The sequence below is a fragment of the Phalangium opilio genome, unplaced genomic scaffold (genome assembly GCF_054372755.1).
Source record: "Phalangium opilio isolate 3A_F unplaced genomic scaffold, DU_Popi_V2 ptg000230l_1, whole genome shotgun sequence".
In the NCBI taxonomy this organism is placed as follows: domain Eukaryota; kingdom Metazoa; phylum Arthropoda; class Arachnida; order Opiliones; family Phalangiidae; genus Phalangium; species Phalangium opilio.
The window spans coordinates 1469485-1492144 of NW_028324221.1; the positions used below are offsets into that span (position 1 = coordinate 1469485).

Sequence of the window (22660 nt, forward strand, 5' to 3'; positions counted from 1 at the left end):
GCCAGTTGACCGGTGGCAAGAACCAGTTCACCGGTGATAAGAGAAGCATCGCCAGTGACAAGAGCCAGTACATCGAAAACGACTTCAAAAAAGCGTAAAGATTCAGTTGAATCTAAAGATAATGTTGATGAACCTGCTTTAGAACAACAACGTTTTATTGTTTAATGCTTAACCCATGCGCAAATAATCAAGTCCGTTTTTGACTTTTTCTGTGTACTATTATATTATATATTTAGAACATACGGTAATGAAAACTTCCCGAGGTCGTGTTTTATTATCATCTTGTTGCATAGTCATCAAATGGTGGCGTTTCCAAGGCAGAAAAATGCATTTAAAACGCTTTCATTAAAAAACGAAATTATAGAAACTAAACTACTTATTATTTTTTGGGTCGCTTAATTCGACAAATAGCGTCGTTTGAATTGTATAGACCAAACACACGGTTGGGCTAAATCCATTTAAAACAATCGCAGGACTCGGTATAATGGAATTCTGAGCAATCGGAATATACCACTCAAATGTTTTAAGTACTGATCATAATTTTAAAAAACTAATTTGTTTAATCTTCGGGTTATATAAGGAATTCAATATATTTAATCAAACAAGTACCCTCGAAACTAATAGGCTCGTGATAGTGGCCACATCATACCTTACTTGACAGGAATGACGAAAATTTGTGTGAACAGCCCCTAAACATGATTGTATTGTTCTGGTTCTAACAAGAACGGAGTCGGGTTTTAGTTTAAAACGTAATGTTTATTACTCGCGGTCACAGAAAACTCTGATCGTTTATTACAGTTTTGGTTTATTAAGAAACCCCGTATTTTTAGGCCAAAGGTTTTTTATCATCTATTTTAACTAACCCCTTTATGAGTCTTTCTTTAGAGAGCTAGATAACATTGGTTTTTTAGCTATCGCTACATCTTCCCTTTTCAGTTAAGGTGGGTTTACATTAATATACATGATTGTTACACTAACATCAGTTTGACAGTTTAGAACAGCATAATTAATCTATCTGGACTTTTCCGGTGGCGCTGTGACCTTCTAACTATCGGATCTCTAGACTTCAAGTTCGGTGAATCCAAACGACCATCTTTTGACGAGGTGACGACTCTGGAGCCCGTTTGATTGTCGGGTTCGGGCATTGGTCTTGAAGTCGAACCCCCTGGAGCTGTGGCTGGATTTGGATGGCTTGACAACCCTGAGACTGTTGCCGCTTTGGGAGACCTTGGCGTTGAATATCTGGCTTTTGGACATCTGTATATTAGCGATTCATCTCCTGTGTTGTAATCGGTGTTTCTACTCGGCCTTCTTTCATTCGGTTCGTTTCTGTTGTTGCGAAACGATTCCTTGACCAATCTCAGATGTCTTCGGTTTCTACGCCATCTTCCTCCTTCCTCTAGCTCGACTTCGTATGATCTGGGTGCTACTTCACGTATCACTTGACCTTTCCTCCTCCAGACTCCGTGCTGATCCAGTATTCGCACTACACTTCCTGGAAGAAGTTTAGTTAGTTCTTTTCCTCGCTCCTGTTGTTTTTTCTTTGTCGGTCTGTTGCTTTGAGTTTCTCTATCTACCCTGGGTAGCCTTGTTCTAAGCACTCTACCCATTAGCAGTTCTGCTGGAGACTTGCCATGTTCAAGTGGGGTGTTTCTAAAGCTCAATAGTCCCAGATGAAAGTCTTCTTCGGAATTTATGGCTTTCTTTAGAAGTCGTTTCGCGATTTGTACTCCTTTTTCCGCTAGTCCGTTGTCTTCATTTACTCTGAACTCTTCCGGTTCTTCGGATAGATTTGGCTCTTCAGGTTTCACCATGTCTTCATTTACTTCGTAGATGAGTCTCACTAACCCCAGATTCACGCAAGTTTCTCGACTCAGTATTGGTCTCTCCCCATGACCAACCAGGATCATTTCAGTTGTCACCTTCGACGATTTTACTAAAGCTACTACTCGTATTGCGCCGAAAGTCTCGATTTTACTACCTCCATAGGCGCTGAGTCTAACAGCCGATCGCGTCACGGGTCTCGGAGACATCTTCTCGTAGTAACGTAGTGGCAACAGGTTCGTTTGAGCTCCTGTGTCTAACTTGTAGGGTAATGTGACTCCATTTACCTTGATTGGGACCACCCAATCAGCCGCGCTCTGTCGTGCCTCGACGGCGTCGATTATGAATTCCTCTTCACTGTCTGTCTCGCGCTGCACCTCATCGACCTCTGTTGCATTACAGGCTACGGCAAAATGATTCCGTCCTTCGCACCTGTTGCAGATCTTCCCATACGCCGGACATCTCCTTCGCTCATGTCTCCTTTTGCAGCGTTGGCAGTCGACCATATTGACCTCAGACTTCCGACTTCTCTGTCGACGACTGGCAGCCTCGTTAGGCTTGCTGTGTTTTCCTTGTCTGTGTCCACAGTGACCTTGACTTCTTGTGATGGCGTCGACGGTTTCTGCCTTGGACCCATCAGACCAGTGTTGCATTTGTACTAACATGGTTTCCGTTGCCTGACATAATTGTATGGCACGCTGCAATGTGAGGTTTTCTTCCGCTAAAAGCGTCCGTCGGATTTTGAGATCCTTGGAACCGTAGACGATTTGATCGCGGATGAGCGAGTCCTCCAGTTGCCCAAAGTTACATGACTTCGCCTTGAGGCGCAGGTCAACAACGTACTGTTCGACGGTCTCTTCTTTCTTCTACATTCTTTCGCGAAACACCAGCCTCTCGTAGGTTTCGTTCTTTTTGGGAGTGCAATAAGTCTCGAACTTGGCTACCACGTTGTCATAGGTTTTGGGAACGGCGACTGTGAAGACAAACGTGTTGAAAACGTCAATAGCTTCTTGTCCTGCAGCATGCAGCAACAAGGAGAGCTTCTGTCCGTCCGACCGGCCAGCGCTTGGAGCCGTGGCAACTTCGAAGAGTTCGAACCTTTGCCGAAATACACGCCATGCCGTGTCCGCATTGCCGGACAAGTGAAGTTCCGGCGGTGGTCTTAAACCTTCCATTGTATCCGATAAAGCTCGTTCGCGAAGACGTGAGTCACGATTCTGACACCATGTATTGTTCTGGTTCTAACAAGAACGGAGACGGGTTTTAGTTTAAAACGTAATGTTTATTACTCGCGGTCACAGAAAACTCTGATCGTTTATTACAGTTTTGGTTTATTAAGAAACCTCGTATTTTTAGGCCAAAGGTTTTTTATCATCTATTTTAACTAACCCCTTTATGAGTCTTTCTTTAGAGAGCTAGATAACATTGGTTTTTTTAGCTATCGCTACAATGATGCCTTTAAAAACAGCGCTAAAATTATTATCCGTAACCTCTGAATAGCCCTTATTTCCAATCCTGTCTAAAATTTTAATTGAGTAGTTCCTCGACACGTTACCTCACCAACTATGTTATTGTTGTTGAGGAGGGTACGCGCCCTAGCACCGATGCCAAAGGCATATTGTGCATCCTCATATTCAGGCCTTGAATAGGCCCGTAGCTGCGGCGTAGCGAAGAATTCGCTCCACCATAATAGAGGAGACCCTCGAGGGTTCCAAAGTATGTGAATCAAAATATTCTAGTCTAAGCGAGGCGAAGCAGTCGCACTCGCAAAGTACGTGAGCGGATGTTTCTTCCTTATCCTGACACGACCTACAGAGAGGGTCGTCGGCAAAACCCATCAGATGGAGGTGCCTATTAAGCCGACAGTGCCCGGTCAAAAGACCGGTGGCCAGCCTAATATCCCATCTGCTGAGCGAAATTAGGTCTCTGGCACGAGACCTGCAGGGACCATTGACAAAAGGTTTAGTCTGTCTCTGGCCCTCCATGTTATGCCAGAGCTGGTTTTGTATGACAGTCAACCTGTCATGCAGACACCATTTGACGTGCCTGTAGGGGATGGGGACGGCCGGCTCCGGCCCCAAGAGCTTGACCTCCGCACCCCTTTTCGCAAATCTATCGGCTTGCTCATTGCCATGATATCCGCTATGCCCTGGCACCCAGTACAACAGAACCCTGTTGCAGGATGCCAGTCGCGCTAGCAGATCAAGGCAGCTGCGCACCAGTTGAGAGGTAATCTGACACTGGTTCAGCGCGTTCAGGGCGGCCTGACTGTCAGAATAAATTCTCACAGTCCGTCCGGTTTACCCTTTGTTAATGCAGTAATCTGCGCAATAATAGATCGCGGCAATTTCCGCCTGGAACACACTAGCGAAGGTACCCAGGCAAGCAGAAAAGCCGACCCTTGTGGTTTGGCAGTAGTAGCCGGCGCCAGCGCCGGAATCGGTCTTGGAACCATCGGTGAACCAAATAGTTTCACCCCCAGTGCCAAGAGGTAGCAGGTTAGTCCACTCTGTCCGACTGGGAAAGTAGATGCTGAAAGGCTTAGTGAAATCAAAACTGGTAACGGTTTTGTCAGAGCACATCGTAAGCGACGGCTCAAGTGCGGCGCACTCCCGAAAGAGCTTCGTATGGCTGTAATCCCAAAGTCTTGGAACCCAGCAGCCACTAATGTTGAGCCTGTAGGCTCCCATGACAGCCTCCCCTTCAATGAAGAGATGAAGAGGAAGCATGTCAAGGAGCACCTCCAGGGAAGCAGTTCGGGTCGATCTCATGGCCCCCGTAACACCAATGCAGGCAAGCCTTTGAAGCTTGCGCAAGGCAGCCTGCAGCATCTTAAGCCGGACCCTTGTCCACCAGACAAGTGCCCCGTAAGATAGTATGGGTCTGATGATCCCAGTATAGAGCCAGTGTACAGCCAGTGTACAGCCTTGGGGTTGAGGCCCCAAGTCTAGCCGACAGAGCTCCCGGTCCTCCAGAAGAGCATCTTGGCCTTCTTAATACACCGATCAAGATGCGGCTTCCATGTGAGTCTGCAATCAAAGGTCACCCCCACGTATTTCACCTCGGGGGACTTTGTCAGGACCTGGCCAAAGAAAGAGATATCATTGAACAGATCCTTAGTATTCTTCCTCGTAAAAGGAACAAGGACAGTTTTATCAGGATTAACGGTGAAATTAACCGCCTGACACCATTGCTCCACGCTAGAGAGAGCAGAACTCATAAGCGCGGTAACAGTATCCGGGAACTTCCCGGTAAAGCCTATCGCTACATCGTCCGCATACCCGAAGAAGCTACAGCCCCCAGCACCCCCGAGCCTCCCCAAGAGTTCGTCCACCACCAGGCACCACAACAGGAGGGAGAGCACTCCACCCTGAGGGCAGCCCCTGCTGGTAGTCACCCCTAGAGAGTCCCCAAGGAGGGACGCCAACACCTCGCGGTCGGTAAGCATGGACTTGATCCAGCGGCCAAGAGTGTCGCTGATGCCAAATCTCTTGACAGCTTCAGTAATAACCGAGCTAGAGACCTTGTCAAAGGCCCCCTCAATATCGAGGAAGACGGCCAGTGAGATTTCCTGAAACTCGAATGCCCTATCCAGGCCGTCTCAGTGGATTTGCCTTTTTGGCAGGCAAATTGTGAAGAAGAGAGAAGAGTTACCGAAAGTACCTCGTTGCTAATGTACCTGTCCACCAGCTTCTCCAGAATTTTGAGGAAGAAGGCGGTCAGGCATATGGGCCTAAATGCCTTCGCCTCGGGCTTGGGAATAAAGATGACCCTAGAGCGTTTCTAGTCACGAGGTATGTGACCGAGAGCAATGCAGAGTCTGTAGATCTTGCAAAGCGGAGAGGCGATGTGGTCTAAGCCCTCCTGCAAAAGCAGAGGGAAGACCCCATCGGGTCCCGGAGACTTGTAGGGCTCAAAACAGTTGACAGCCCACCGAAGCTTGGGAATCGTGACAACCTGTCTGGCTACAAGCCAGTCTTCAATCTTAGCCCTGTCCCGGACAAGGTAGAGAGAGTCGGGGTTTGTTGGATTGATTAAAGTAGAGTCAGGAAAATGGACCTCCAGCAGGTGCTTGAGAGTCTCAGCCCCAGACTTAGTGTACACACCCTCCTGCAGATTAATACTATTAAGCCGATGTGTGTTGTCGTCCGCTAGGATATTCATGACCCTGTGGAAACTTGCTCACAGAAGGTCCGCCAGGAGTCCTTCTTAGCAGCTCTAATGGCCCTGTTGTAGGTGTTAAGGGACTGCCTGTATCCAGCCCAGTCACCCGTGCGCTTGGTTTTGTTAAAGAGCCTGCGCGTGCATTTACGAAGCCGGCTGAGATCCGCGTTCCACCAAGGGACAAGCCTCGAGCGTTTGACGGTCTTAAGTGGGCAGTTCCGGTGGAATGACTCCATAATGGAGCACTGTAAGTCACCAGCAGCCCTATCAAGATCCTTAGGTGAAGTAAGTTTAGGAGTGTGACCCCTTCCGTAGCGTAGGATTAGGTCTTCCCTATAGCCGGCCAATTGGTCCGTTTTGGATTGCGTATCTCCGTCCCCGCCGGGACAGAGGTAGTCGCGACAGTAAAGCAGATGTGCCTATGATCCGACAGAGACGGCTCATTAGACACATGCCAGTTAGACACGGAAGACACGAGGTTTTCCGTGGCTATCGTGAGGTCAATGACCTCCCTTCTATTAGAAGTAACAAAAGTAGGTTCATTGTTTTGATTAAGAATATGGGGTTTACAACCAACTAAATATTCTAGTAAATCATCACCTCTCCTGTTGCAGTCAGAACTGCCCCACGTGATGTGATGAGCATTGGCGTCGCAGCCAATGATTAGTTTGTACCCTCTCTTTTCACATTGATCGACCAAATTGATCACCTCAATTGTCCGGAGAGTCCGCGTCGTGGGCAGAGTATGCAGAGGCAGCCGTGATAGTCAACTTGGCATGCCCAGTGGCCAGGACTAGCTTCAAGGCCGCCGTGTCCTGGGACGTGTACAGCGGTAGAGAGATACAGCAAAGATCCCTCCGAACCAGAATACACGCCCTAGGTCTAGCAGCAGTTTGGTCATAAAATAGTGACCCCGCCGCGTCAAGACCGAGGATTTTGCCATGGCAAATCCACGGTTCTTGTATGAGGGCCAGATCAAGACCCTCTATAGCGAACCTCTTGCAGAGTACCGCAGAGGCCGCCTTACTATGGTGCAGATTGATTTGAATTGCACGTAGCGTCCCCATGGTCCTTAAGAGAGGGGTTCAGAAGGGACCTAGCTACACCTCATCGGTCCCGAGAGGGCTACTGGCACCTCCCCTCCCGACAGGCAAGTTCCCAGTTCTAGATCCTCCCCCTCACCAGGACCACTAGAACGCACATCGGCCGGATCCCGAAGGGTCCCATCCGATTCTTCCAGTAGGGTGGACTCATCCATGGAAGAACAAGCTTCCGAATGAGCCACCCCTTCCCCTTCTGTGCCTAGAGAAACACCAGTGAGCTCCACAGCGAGATCCCCCATCTCGCTAGTCCCACACCCCTGCCGTAGACTCGGCTACAGTGGTTTTGGTGGTTTCCGTGTTCTGAAGGAGTTTGAAGGAACCCTTGTCCACTCCAGTAAAGCCCACGAAACCAGCTTTCTTAATGGCTTCCAATGAGGAGCCATCAATGAGCAGTACCCAGTAACGTACGGCCCTGTCCACGTACGTCCGGATACATTTCCAACGTTCAGTAGCAAAACCTGCATTAAGGGCCTTTAGGCGCCGAAACAGCACCGCCGGCTCTTTGGTGATCTGGTCCTTGGTGCGAAACATTACCTTAAACGGCTTAGGGAGTTCGCTAGCTCTCATTACTGAGAGCACCGCATCCCCCACCACCGAGTAGGATAAGTTGTCCTTCAACCATTGCCCAGTGAACGAATCCTCACAGGAGTATACTGGGGCCCCGGTCGTCAGGCTAAAGTTCGCAAGGCGCGGTAGAGGGCTCCCCGAAGGGATCCCATCCAGCGCCCCTAGAATCGACTTCTGAATTGGGCGCACGTCTTCCTCCGTGATGACCGCCTTCGGATAGCCTTTTTTGACAATGGCCATCTTTTCTGAGCTGACGGCGTCACTATAGGACTTAGCCTTTTTCGACGCCACCTGCGAGATTCTGGGTGAGGGAGTCGAATCCTCCGCTCTGGGCCTCTTCATTGGATTGTCACGAGCCGCCGCAACCCAGCGGGGGTGGAGACCGTTTCAGACCCCGATTTGACCTTTTGCTGAGCAATCTCTCGTTTGAGACGACGACGCACGGTACGTTTCGAGGGCTTGCCAGACACACGCACCGATGAATCGGCACGAGCCGTATAAAGTGGTGTCAGTGAGGGTTCTGCCCTGAGCAGACCCCTGCACCAAAGTGCCCTTTAGTCTAGATTCCTTTTAAAAACACCAATGAAAAATTTCCATGAGTTAAAATTATCATGCATGCATAGCCCTCGACGAGCTACCTATCTAACCTAAAGTAATATACTCATAATCTTACCTAACCTTAACCTAGCTCGAAACTTTAACATTATCCCTAGAAAAATAATACCCCAAATTTAAAAATATTTAGTCAAAAGGTTTGAAAAACTTGGGTCTTTATTTCATAGAGGTGCATAGTTTTCCCTTACTTTCCCTTCCAGTGTTCGATCCACTGTCTGTCGTGTTCTATATACTAGCTTTTGGCCCCGGGATATTACAATTATATCCATAAGAAAATAATATATAGCTCCCTATAGCGAGTTATATAATTTTTTTTTACGTAAATGTTTTATGGTAAGGAGTACGGGTAATCATTTTTAGGGTGGGACATCAAGGGGGCTATCTACCCAGATTTTCTTAATGAAAAATAATTTTAGCACTCTAACTATAGGGCATGCGTTACGGTTAATCGTTTTACCACAATTAAAGGCTAAGCATCGTGGGGCTGGCTAATCACTCAAGTTTCCTGTTTGCGTCATACTATTACAATTAATTTAGTAAGGATTATGAGTAATCATTTTAGTTTTGTTAAAGGCTTCGATTCGAGGGGCTACTCTCTCATCTTTTCTGTTTCTGTGTCGAACTATTATAATTATAACAGTAATTAATTAATTGAAGTAAAGATCGTGGGTAATCATTTAAAAAAATTAAAGATCGCGCATCGAGAGGCTATTCAGTCAAAATATTCTGTACGTCTTTTAAGGGTCAGGCATTTGTTACTGGTAAAAGATACCTGAAGGATATTTTTTTCATGATGTAACATGGCTGCCAGAATTCTTGGAGCTTCCACTCCTTGGTTCTGGCAGGGCATATCTAGCCTCCATGTCACAAGCCACTCCCCCTTCCTCACATGTGATCTAGGATAATTTTAGTTTTGCTAATCAGTTCTGTTTATGATTTCTCCTAAGACGGATCGACTTTTGTATACCAGTTCGGTTACGGGTTTATCCCTATATCAGTTAACTGAAATAAAATTGTTGTTGAATTTGGATTAAACTGTAAGTTGTCCTTATTTTTACCTCTCCGAGTGACGATGACGTCACGGAGAGGTTTTACACTGGACGTGTCTGTGTGTGTGTGTTGCAATGTGTTTTCGGTTATGTATCATGGCAAATACAATTATTAAAGGATTTCCTTCTAATTCCGTATTTTTCATGACCATGAATGACGCGTAAAAGTTTCCGACCTCGAAAGTTGTTTCATATGATATAATTTGCTCCAAGTACGGATCTTCGGCGGAAGCTTTTAACAGTCTTTCAGCAAGGGTTAAAACTTCTGGTACGCTTAGTATGACGTAAAATTCGTCCAAAACAAGGCGTTCGTAAAAAAATAGTTTCTAAATGGAACAAACAATAAGTAAGTGAAATTCCCGTCTTTCTTAAAGATCGCGAGAGCCAGATTTTGGTCAAAACGACCAATGTAACAATAACAGAAATGTATTTAATTTTTCTTCTTTTCACTTTAAAGGAATATCACCTAACTTGCGAAGTTCTTTTACTTACCTTCATCCATTGTCAGAGAGACCAATTTTAGTAAAACAAGAAAATTTGTCAAACACAAAATCTCGGGAAAGCACAAGCTACAGAGTATAACGACGGACAACGCCCTGGAATTAGACTATCCAAAGACTATATGGTCATTCTTCTTAATCATAGGTACCAGTTTTCTATATCATTAGTCTTACAGGTGTTGCCTTTGTTCTTTAACCAATTAGAGTTCTTCAAAAGTGAAACTAGGTGTGAGGTATAGTGTTAGGAGGATCAAAATGATTCGGACACTAATCGTGTAATTAATAGCATCCTTTTCCGATGGCCCTTCAAGCAAGCCAACTTTCATTCAAATCACTAATAAATAACCAGTAAATTATTTCTGTGAAATTAGTGATGTCTAAGTTTGACCAACATAAAGGCTATACATCACACCCTATTTCATGTTTTAGACGCAATGACCGTCTCTATAAAATGAAATAGGGCGTGAGATATGGCCTTTGAATGGAAACTTGGCAAGCGGTTTTGTATTAACTGCTGTAACCCGGTAGTTTCCGTCTTTCTTGCATGGTCCTCCTGTCGAAGGTGGTGGAAAAAGCGCAGTTTTTCGTCCGTCATTTCTTTCCAATTTCCAACAAAAGCGACGTTAATTAGCCATGTCTTATTATTATAACGACCGAAAGCGGCGAAGGTTATCGAGCTATTCCGATGACAATTATCATGTGAATCGTAAGTGAAATAATTTCAATTTCAATAATTAGATAGGCCTTGGTAGTTGCCTCGTGGTCGTCCGGCTCTAGCACAGCACTCTGAAGACTTCCGTTAATGTATATTGTTGGGGTGAATATTTTGAAAATGGTTAACTATAGTTGCTCAAACTGCGGTTCAGACTTTCAAACCCACTATAGAATTTTTTTTCGGACTAATTTGATTTTTGAGACATTTAATGGAACTTCGTACTTTGACAAACCCAAGTTAATAAATCAATGACGTGTAGAGAAACCAACACACAGGGGCAAGGCCGCCATTGGGGTATCGTAGGGTTTATACCTCACGCCAAGAAGCACCACCAGAAGGAGCCCGAGTTACCAACTCTCTTGAGGCATGCCAGCTGGCGCACTACCTCAGACGGTGCTTTCTGGTGTGAGGAGAACTCTGCAAAATACTAATAAGTACGAAAAGCGTGGGATTTCAAGGGAAAAAAATTTAATGCTTATCGAAAAGAGGTTAAAAATTATGCGAAGTTAAAGTAGGGAGCCCAGCGGAGAAATGGCCTAGCATGACGCATAACTAAATAAAAATAAGGCGACGGCATTAGCTAACTTGAAAGAGCCATAGCACAATGATATTCTATTCTCCATTAAAGGGTGGATGGAAAGGAAAATAGTGATTTTCTATATTAATGTTAGAACAATTACTATAAAAATAAATACAAAAACCATAGGTTTTTCCTATTTACCCTCCCTTTAAGAGAAAGGATTTTGTGAGTCGTAAAACTGGATGTATTAATTAATATAAATTAATTTGTTTTAGGAAGATTTAGAGGGAGATTGCCGATGAAATGGAAAGTTCCAGTAAGGAAAAATCGTATTGCCATTCCTCATGCCAGAGGTGGATTAGGGGAAGTTATGAACGAGCCAGAGGGCTCACTGTGGGGGCATTTCATTTACGAGAGAGAGAGGAAGAGGAACGGCTGGGTGGGTTAAAATTTCTCCCCTCTATCAACGGAGTAAGATTAAGGTCTCTACCTGGTGGATGTTAAGAGAAGTAACACGGGAAGTTGAGAAAATGGCCTCCGAAGTCAAGCTTGAAAACTCTTCGCGACCTATTTTGAGTATTAACAGCTCTAAAAGTTATGAAGAAGCATCAACTCAATGTAATTTTTATTTAATGGTCAAACAAAATATGAGAAATAAGTCTGTAGGTTGTAACATAGATAAAAAACGACAAAAAGTAACGAAAAATCGGAAAAGATAGCTAACCCTTTGTCTCGCTTTAAATCAGTTTCAACCCAGTGCTTGACTTTAATAAACCCCGTCACAATACCACCAAAGAGATCTGATGTTAAACGGAAAGGTATTTCGACTGCTGACAAATCAACCAACGTCGACAGTAAAGTATTCAAGAATGTATCCACTTCAACAGAATCAGTGGTAGTTGGGACATTGCTTTGCGATACTTCAAAGCTGATTAATTTTTATTATCACGAAGAATTAAATTACGAAGTAAGTTAATTAGTCCTCGTTTTTGGGTTTGGGCTTTGGGCTTTGGCATTAAATTCAGTTTTTCTAGTGCACATTGCAAATACTTATGATTCGATTATTTAGGTTAAATGTGACAGTCGTTCTCAACCAATTTTAAAAGTCTGGGGAAAAATGCTATTGGACTGATTAATGAGGAATATAAAATAGAACCATTGGAGTTAGTGATTTCGGAAGGTGGGCAATGTAACCTTTACATCCTATTCAAAGCTGTGCAAAAATACGAACTCAAAACGGAGAATCAGGCATTCAACATGGAAAACCTAAGAAATTTACTTGACATTATATCAGGTCGAATTGGTCATACATTTTGCCCAGGTGTTAACGGAGATAAAATTGAAAGTGAAACTAGTTCCGCAAATATTGTTCTGCCAAAAGGTTTAAAAACCTTAAAGTACCCTTTTATGAGATACCAAGCAATTAGGTGTGAAATTTTTTATCAGCATAATTTTAACAACATTTCTAAACATCCTAAAAGCAAGCAGTGTCATTTTTGTGCTGTCATAACAAATCAAATTTTGAAAAGCAAGAAAAGAATGGCCTGTGAAACTGCTACTCGAAAATACAAGCGCCAAAGGATTAATAGTAACTATCCGATTAAATTTCTAATGCCTAAAAGCAAACAACAACGGCTGTCAAGGGTTCAAAAAGTAAGATTTAATTTGAAACGAAAGATTTCTAGCCTGGAGAACGAATTACAAATTCGGCAATTAGAATTATCCGATCCGTATTCTCATGAAATGTCTCAAATTGCTGATAAAATAAATCAAGAATTTAAAGACGATTTGGACAAAACCTTGGACTCAACAGATGGCTTTACAAAACGCCTCTTAAAGGAATCATGGGAACGAGATTCTCTTTTATAACACATGGCTGAACAAAAGGATTTTATGTTGGATCAGGCGAATTCTTTGAGTACCAAGAGAAAGAAGAAATGGAGTGCCATAACTTTGAGAATTGCCCTAGCCGTATATTGCCGTAGCCCAGCAGCTTACAAAGCTTTACGTGGTTTTAAAATTTTTAGTCTCTCTTGTGAGTCAAGTCTCAAACAGAAAACAAATAAATTAAACCTAAAACCAGGGGTTCAAGAACAGATTCTTGCCGCCGAGCAAAGGAAATATTGTCTTTTCAAGGAGGAGAAAGAATTAAGGGGTGAACCTGTACCTATGTGGGAGGGTATTTTAGTGATGGATGAAGTTAAAGTCATCAAAAAAGTAATGTGGAATTCCAAAAGCCACGAATTCGTAGGCTACGCAATGAATGAAGATGACTATAGTCAGCTTACCGATATATATAAAGCTGTCTCACCTATATCGCCCTCACCAACCCAATACGGTTTACAATTTTTATGGCGTGACTTGACCTCTGGATATGACGTAATTGGCCCTTATTTTACGTCAGCATACCATTTTGAACAAAAATTATTAGTTGTTTGTTTATACGATACTATAGAAGCTTTTCACATTTACGGTTTCAAGACAATGGCGATCGTATGTGATGGAGCCAGTGAAAACCTAGCGTTAATAAAACTTACAATGGGTGTTACTGGGGATTTTGGATTCGAACTCAAAGAAGAAAATTCAGCCGTGCTTTGAGAACCCCTTTTCCCAAGAGCAGAGGAAAATTCACTGGATTATATGCCCCTCACACCAGTTGAAAAATGTTATTGGTCAACTGTATCCATCGAGAACCGATGGACCAAAGGACTTTTCAAGGAATAACATTTACTTTGGGTGACGACATCTAGAGCTAGTAAGAGAAAGGGACAAAGAGAGGACCAGAGCCAGTCAGTTGCGTAGAGCGCGACGTTTGCTAGATAGTTATTTAGAAAGACATGCTTGGACCAAGCTGAATGTACAACCATCAAGAGAAATGCAACAAGAAGATGTGTTATGCGAATTATTTGAACATGCAATGGGTTATAAAGGAACAACCCAGAGTCGAGAGAGTGCAATGCAAACTTATAAGTTCCTACGAGCGTAAAAATCAACTTTTTGAAAATGGCTTTTTAACTGGAAAACGCATCGATGGTGGAAGCTCCCCAGTAATGGAATCAATTCTCCAAGGTTATAAATACTTTGAAGACTGGATTTTAAAAATTTTACACACAGATCCAGAATACAATTTTAATACTCCAAGGCAAGAATAATTTATTTCTTGGTAAACGTGGAATTTGTTAAGATTGGTAGTTCTTGGTTTTAAAAATTTGGTAAAGGATTTCTTTGAACGTTTTCCCAGTTACTTTTTATCGCCCGTTAGAATAAACGATAGCGCAATAGAAAGCCTTTTTTCTCAAATAAATATGCCACAGGTGGTAAAATTACTTCCTTGAGCTATGTATCTGGACTTAAAGCTAGGCTAACACGACGCAATGTGCATGGAAACCACCTTTGGAATAAAGATTACCGAGATCAAATGCTCTGTGAAAGAGATTATGAGTTTTAGAAAGTTAACTTAGAAGTTTAAGTGAGAAAAGCGCAAGTGATGCCACTAACCCGACTTGTTTTTTAACATAAAAGCACCAAATTGCCGAACATATTTTAAACATACTCTGAAAAAAGTGAAGCATTATCATTCAATTACTAAATAAGATTTCTATACTACTTTAAATCAAATGCCTTGACTAAATATGAATATTCTTTTGTTTTAAGGAAAAAGTATTACCTTTTTTTACCTACTCAAATAACGTTTTCATCATAAAAAAAGGATAACATAAATAATTTTCAAAAATTTAGAGTTTGTAACCAATTATGTTAGAAAAAATACAAATAATAAATGAATAGAATCGCTACTTTTTTATTTTTGCTTTAACATACTTAAGATTGTAAATTTATCAGGAACCTTTTTATGACTAACATTTGAAAAAATTTTAAGGTAGGGTGTTAATATACAAAATCGTGGAATACTTTGGCTTTCCTTTTTCGATGATTTCGCTTGACCTGATTGCATTTGTTATCATGAGAAATACCAGATTTTATACTTTTGGCATTCAATGAGTTATCACATTTACTAACGCCTGAGAAGGAGCCACTAGGGCTATTATCACGTTTAGGTACGGAGAAGAAGGATCCACTTAGGCCATTATTACATTTAAAGATGGCTGTGGTGGAGCCACTAGGATCATTATCACATTTTGAGATGACTGTGGAGGACCCATTAGGATCATTATCACATTTAGAGACGACTGTGGTGGACCCACTAGGGCCATTATCACATTTAGAGACGGCTGTGGAGGACTCATTGCAAATAATTGGAGAATACGATCCACGTTGACTTTGGTTGTCAGCGATGTTATTAATATTTTAGAAAATTCTTGGCTTTTTCATGCTAGAAGACTTGGTTTCAGGATTCACAAAGAGCTCTGCAGAAACTGATGTGGCAGGATAAATTCGTCTTCTTTTTGGAGGTCGTTTGACTGAAATGGGGGACGTCAGTACGGCGCAGCTTTCTGTAGTTTGGTTAATTTTGCATTTTTTAGCTACTTTTCCCTTAAAACTGGAAGTTTCGGAAGACTGATCGCCTTGGAATACTTCTGTTGCTTTGGGTTCTTTCCGTGTAATAGTTTTCATTTCCCCTTTTTCAGTAATCTTCTCTACTTTGGACAACTTTTCACTTTTTTTTTCGCCGTAACCTTTTTAGGCTCCTTCTTGTTTTTGGATTTTTTATCTTTTGAAGAATACAATTGATCCCGTAGTGTGTGTCCTCCCTTACCAGTTATCTTGTGACTAGAAAAGATCTCCTGAATGCGAGCGTGAACCATTTTACGAGGCAATCTTTATAGAAATGTTCTAAGTCAAAATTATCCATAGGTGTAGTTTGTGGAATCACATCGTAAAATAATTTCTTTTGGTCTTCCGTTTGGAGAAATTTGAAAGCTTCATCTGCACATTTCTATTAAATAACATAGGTAGTTTTTAAAATTAATGTTTGAGTTTTTACTCTTCTTACCTTGATCATTTTGGTCCCATATTTTGATAAGTCATTTTGGTTAGCAAGATTATCTTTATTAGTTGCCTAATAAATAGTAAAAAGCATTTCTTTGGAAAGCATAATTTCCCATTATCGCAATTTTTAATTTTTAATGGTAAATCCCTCTCTTTTTCCTCTACATTCATCCTCAGAAAGCTGACGCATTTCAACAATTTATGATATGCTAGCTTTTGTTTAGGGCTGATATTTACGGCTCTTTTCCATTTTTTCTTTCCTTTTCTCAGGGTACTCCCGTAAATTTCACCCATTGTTCCACCACCTAGCAAATATAGGCCAGCCGCCGTATTCTGCAGGCTTAGCCTTCCGCGCCCACTTGGATTCCCGTCGCTCATTGGTCCATAAAGGAACTGGATTCTGGCTTCTTATTGGCGGGTTAGGTTTCGACTTTCAAGACGAAATTGAATTGCGGATGTCCACCAAATTTGAAATACGGTTTTTCGAAGGGTAAATGGTTCAGCGTCATAAACCGGTTAACTAACCGGTGCTTTTGCTTTAGTTTCTGATGCTGAACGTAGCAGACTACACTTCATCATTGTTAATGGTGACTTGGGGAGTAGTACGGTTAATATTTGCGAAGTAAGGATGCCTATTTGAAGGAGGGCGATTTACTTATCGTCGCATAGGACGGGTATGTTTTTATTTAATTTATTGCAAATTATTTGTACCAATATTGTTAACTAAAAGTAAACGTAAATTTCTAGTGTAAAGCGTTTCAGCTCGTGATCGAAAATTACTTCAACCAAGGCTTAGATGTAAATTATATAATAAGGACTTGGTTTGCCCAAGCCTTAAAAACAAAATGATAAGAGTTTTTCTAGTTGACTGAAGCGCGGATATTTTTTTTACATATAACTTTAAAGACAATACGAATTTTACTACTCTTTAGAATTTAATTCAATCACCTGATTTTACTGGTAATGGATTTATTTCCTATAAATTAATTGAAATAAAAAATTACTTATCTCAGATTTTTCAACAACAATTCTATTTTCCTAAAACAGTCTATCTATCTCGATAACGGGTAACACGACGCAAGATGCAGAGGGCAGTGCAGCGTCCGTGAGCATGGATCGAGTGGGCTATGCCCTGCCTGGCCAAGTCAGCTGACTTAGGTAAAATATTTATTACTTCTATGCGATTTAATTCTAGACATTCTTGAACGAATCATCTTGTAAACATTTTATAAGACAGGCTTCTGCCGCTGGGTTTTTTTCTGAGCCAAATTTGCTTTTTAAATTTAAGAAAAATTAATTTCAACTTTTTTTTCCTCTCTTCAGAAATTTAATAATGATAGTGTGTTACATATTTATCCAAAATTTATATTTATTAATTAACACACTGTACATCGCCTTAATTTGTAATTTCGCGCTTGGAAGAGGCTGAATTAAAAATATTGATTTGGTGACAGGGTTTAGTGATCGTGTGATTTAATTATTCAGTTATATTACCATTAATTTAAACCAACATAGTGGTTATCGGTGGCACCAAATATAATCTGCACAGTTATCGTTGGAAAAAGGGCCATTGTTTACTGTTTTGAGGTTATGTTAGAATAAGCACTAAATAATTAAAATTTAAATTGTTAACCTATAAGAATTATTGGAAAAGCGTCATTTAAAAATAGTGTATGATTTGGTGACAGGGTTTTGTGATAGTGTGATTGAATCTATCATTTATTTTACCAGTAAAAAACGTATCTTCGTAGCGGTAACTGTTGGCTGGTGGCAACAGTCAAAAACCAGGGAACGAACCCTTGTGCGTCTTTTGCATTAATCTACTTTAAACAACAAAAATTGATTTAATTTAAACAAATTACCTAATTAGCGGCTATCGTGGGCCGATGGCACCAGGTGAAACACCTTAAAACGTACGCTACACGGCCAATTGGTCTCTAGTCTCTACATACAATCAGCTGTATTTAAATAAATTTTGACCGAGGCTTAGTGAAATCAGTCAATTTAAAAATTATCGGCTAAATCCTAAATTTAAATTCTTTTGTATTAAATTATAATAAGGTTTAACTTACGAAATTAAAATAAAATGAGGACGAATTAACCCCTTCTTTTATGTGAAAAGTTAAAAAATTCGCCTTAAGCTCGGCATAGCCACACGCGTTGTCTAAACAAAAATCTTCGCTCAGTCGCTCTATTAGCGGTAAAACAGCGTAAGTCCAACAGTACGTTTCTCTATGATTTTAGCTAGGATTAAACCACGTAAGTCCAACAGAATAAAAGGTTGTAAGTTTAAGTATGTGCTTAAAATACAAAAAGTAATACTTAATATTAATTGTTTTCAATAAAACTTTGAAAGGCACCAGAAAAATGTTCAACCTTTCATTTAAAACCATTTTCAGACTTATCGAATAAATAGTCTTCAAAAAATGCTCGAGTCAATTTGGCCATAACAGCAAACATTTCCCATGTTATTCCTATGGGAAAATTTCCCTTTTTTTGCCAAAATGTCTTAATTTTTTTATGAAAATGAAAACCACCCTTAGCAACTTTATTTTCTATGAAGAAAACTAATAGAGGGATCTCTTTGAAATTTTAACCACATATTAAGGGTCCGAATTTTAGTTCAGTGGAAGTTTTTCAAAGCAGTAACCATGATAGGAAAAAAGATACATCGAATCAAAAAACCACCCTTATACATTAAACGCAGTATGAGGTCTTATCTAAGAGAGCAACCGCTCTCTCAGAATTTTCATTATATACCTTATTTTTCCATAATACCTTTTTCGAAATCATTTAATACCCGCACTGTGAGACAACTAATGGAATACGTTCATGGGTACTAAAAAGGTCCCGGAGGTATTTTATTGTACCTTCAAAATACCTCTTTTTTAACAGTGTACCACTTCGAGACTATAGAAATCTCCCACTGGCTATTTGGGAGTTAAAATGTATGCTTAATCAAAAAAATGGAATTGCCGGGTGAACCGACTCCTCGAACTGCTTTGAGACTTATGAGATTTCATTCTGTCTTATCTTTGAAGATAAAAATGTGTTTAGTAGATAAATGAAAAGGGAGAGTGAAGATATTTTAATTTTTTTATTGTTTAGTATATAAATGAAAAGAGTGAAAAAAATTAATCCTCTTCAGGATCGGCCAATATCTGGGTCATAATCTCATCAAGATTGATTTGTTTTTGTAACTTGTCTGTCTCGATGATGGGCTTCTCCCTCCTTTTCTTTTTAGATCTCTCTGAACCTGTAGACTGAGGTCTTTTCCTCTGGCTGGCGGAACCTAATTCAGGGACAAACGAAGGTTCGGTTATAATCTCGACCCCTCGGATTTCGTGTGTAGGGGGGACTATTTCCGTCTCGCCGTCCACCGGCAACGGGATTTTCTCCACTGTACTGTCCTAGTCCACCTGTCATAACCTAGTTCTACTCAATGTATAATACTCCATGTTCCTATCTATCTTTAAAATGTTTATTACTCCATCTTATATTCAAGCAGACGCGATCAATAGTTTTGGTCAGGATGACGACGTTGTACAAATCCATTGTTATTAAATTTAAGTGTTCATTACCGGAGTCTATTAATCCATAGAAATACAAGTACACCAAAATCACGACGGTGCTCTCGTTTCTTCTTGGGAATGTATCATCTAATCTCAAGTCTGAATAACTTTAATCTACCTCGCTCTATTGACTATTGTTCACATCACCAAGGCTTAGCTGTCAGCTCTACCCACCGTTGCAACTAGAAATGGCCGATACCAGGCTTAACCCGATACCGATCGATACCGGTACAAATTATGAACCGATACCGATCGATACCGGTACAAATTATGAACCGATACCGATATTTACTCACTATGATCCAAAACCCGATGGTATCGGTTCATCCCTAGAGTAGTAGGCGCGTACTAAGAAAGATTTTCGCTTATTAGTTGTTAGATAAACTGAATTCAGGTACTTTTTATATAAATGAGAACTCGTCACGATTGAAATTAATAGAAATGAGATATTATCACCATCATTACGTTACTAAAAGACCTAAAAATGTCATGTAGCGCAATATGACGCATTTTAAACGAGTATCGGTATCGAACCAACCGATCCGATACTATCGGGAAACCTCGAGTATCGGTGCCGATACCGATATGGTATCGGTACCGGTTCATCCCTAGTTGCAACCGTTTGTTTTTATTAACCTACCATGGCATTATCTTTACCGCCAATTCTACCGTTTGATCTTCCCACCGATAATAACAACCTCAACGCCGCTTGGACCAAATGGTGCCCCCGATTTGAGAACTATCTTCTTGCTTCGGGAGTCAAGGATTCAGCTCGACAGAAAGCTCTTTTGCTACAATGTGTGGGTTATCCTGTCCAGGATATATTCTATGCGTTACCTGGCAGTGCTACAACAGTTGATTATCAAGATTCTAAAGCTTTGTTAACCAATCACTTTGCACCAAAACAAAACATCGACTACGAAATCTTCATGTTTCGAGAAGCAAAGCAAGAAGTAGCAACAGAGAATATAGATGCCTATCACGTTCGACTACGTACATTATCACAATTCTGCGCTTTTGATGATGTTGAATTGGAAATCAAACGCCATATCGTTCAAACCTGTCATTCAAAAAAGTTACGACGTGCCACATTACAGGATCCTTCCATCGACTTAGATAAGTTGGTACAAATGGCTCGCTTAATGGAAACGTCGAAAAGTCAAGCCACTACCATAGAGAGCACCAATCATCTACCATCGGCACCAACCACCATTTCTTATCTTAAGAACTCGACCGCAAAACACGCCTCAACTAATCTTTTCACCAAACGTGACGTATTCAATTCTCAACAATCACAATGTGGCTTATGTGTGCTCTTTTCATTGTCTCTTTGGCGGAAGCATCATTGGGTGCGATAGAGGTAGACGCGGGCTTTACGGAAAGCGACACAGATGGTAGTTTGATTTTGATACTTCGGCCAAACAGTCTAGTGGATGGAGGCTGTCCAGTAGAGCAATGAGGGGCGATACCATAATTGCGCAGAAAGCAAGTCAAAGCCTCCTTCTAATCTTGCCCACTGATTTCCGCAGCACGGATTGCTTTAGATAATGAGGCCATGAACCTTTCAGCTTTACCATTGGCTTGGAACCAGATTGGAGTAATTCGGCGGTGTCGAATGCCCAGATTGGTTAGGTAAGCGGTAAAGGCGTGAGCCTGAAACGGAGGTCCATTGTCAGATTTCAGCACGTCTGGTATGCCCAAAACAGAAAATATTTTGTCCAAAACCCGGACATTGACCTCAACGGAGGTTGACGAGATGATCTCGGCCAGTGGAAATCTCGAAAATTCATCCATAACTGCTAAGAGATATTGATCATTCTTAAAGGGTACGAGGTGATCAACGGCAAGTTCCGACCAAGGTCCTTTCGGTAAAGGGGTCATTCTTAGAGGTTCGGAGGATGAGTGAGGTGTGACTGCGAGGCAGGGTGTGGAGGATTTAATCACTTTCTCGACGCAGGCATCCATTTTAGGAAACCAAACTTTGGTTCGTAAGAGTTGCTTCGTCTTAACAATTCCTAGATGTCACTCGTGCGCGATAGCTATAACACGATTTTGTAAAGCGGCCGGGACGTAGATGCGATGATCCTTTAAGATCACACCGTCAATTACTGATAACTCGTGTTTGATTTGAGAGAAGGCCTTGAGAACGTCCCGGTCAACTTCAGACGGATGAATGTGCCAGTTATCCGTAATCAAGCGTTGGATGACGCGTGGTAACGTAGAATCTGCTTTGGATTCTTGCACGAGTTCCTCATAGGTGACGGCTTTCGGTATAGCCTGACGTAGTATCATGCATAAGTGATCTTCGGTGGCAGGTGAGAGCGGGAGGTACAGTACAAGTGTTTGGTGTCAAAGTGGCGATGGGGTGATGTGATAAGTAATCGGCGGAATTACGTTTGCCGGGCTTATACTCTAGTGATATGGCATAAGGCATCAGCCTTAAATTCCATCTTTCGATTCTAGCTGACGTTTTAGCTTTTGGGTTGCCTAACAGCGTCAGGAGAGGTAGGTGGTCTGTAATGACTTTAAACGCTGAGCCATAAAGGTACAGGTGATAATGTTCGCAACTCCACACAACGGCGAGCGCTTCTCGTTCCGTTTGCGAGTATCTTGATTCTACATCAGTGAGAGATTTACTTGCAAAGGAGATGATGTAAAGATTTCCCTTCGAGTCCAATTGCGATAAAATGGCGCCAAGGCCGGTGGGGCTGGCATCCACGTAAACAACGGTTTGCTTGGCGGGATCAAAGTATGAAAGACTGAAGTCTTCGGAGAGCTGAGCTTTTAAGGTTGCCAAGGCTGTCTCCTGATCGGTACCCAATGCCATGGGACATCTTTCTTAGTGAGAGCCCGTAGTTGAGATAGGACGGTCAGAACGATAGGGGTTTCATTTGAAGGACCGCTTAACTTGGGGAACCCAGAGTCTCGACTTTTCCCACGGTGTCACCGATAGATTTCGAAAGAAAGAGGTCAAGTTAGATACTTTCCGTAACGCTCTGATTTTCGAATCCCGATATTTTGGTTAAAATCTTAATTGGTTGACCATTTACAACAGTATCTCTTGGAAACCACAGAAATACGTAC

General features: G+C 41.7%; 1 long non-coding RNA gene across 1 annotated transcript; it reads right to left on the reverse strand.

The window, feature by feature from the left end:
• Nucleotides 1-17577: 17577 nt before the first annotated feature.
• Nucleotides 17578-18278, reverse strand: LOC149613540 (uncharacterized). Its single transcript, XR_016376243.1, has 3 exons — nt 18077-18278; nt 17733-17962; nt 17578-17609 (listed from the first exon to the last, which is right to left on the reverse strand). It is a non-coding gene; the product is annotated as an uncharacterized LOC149613540 (long non-coding RNA).
• Nucleotides 18279-22660: the final 4382 nt, after the last annotated feature.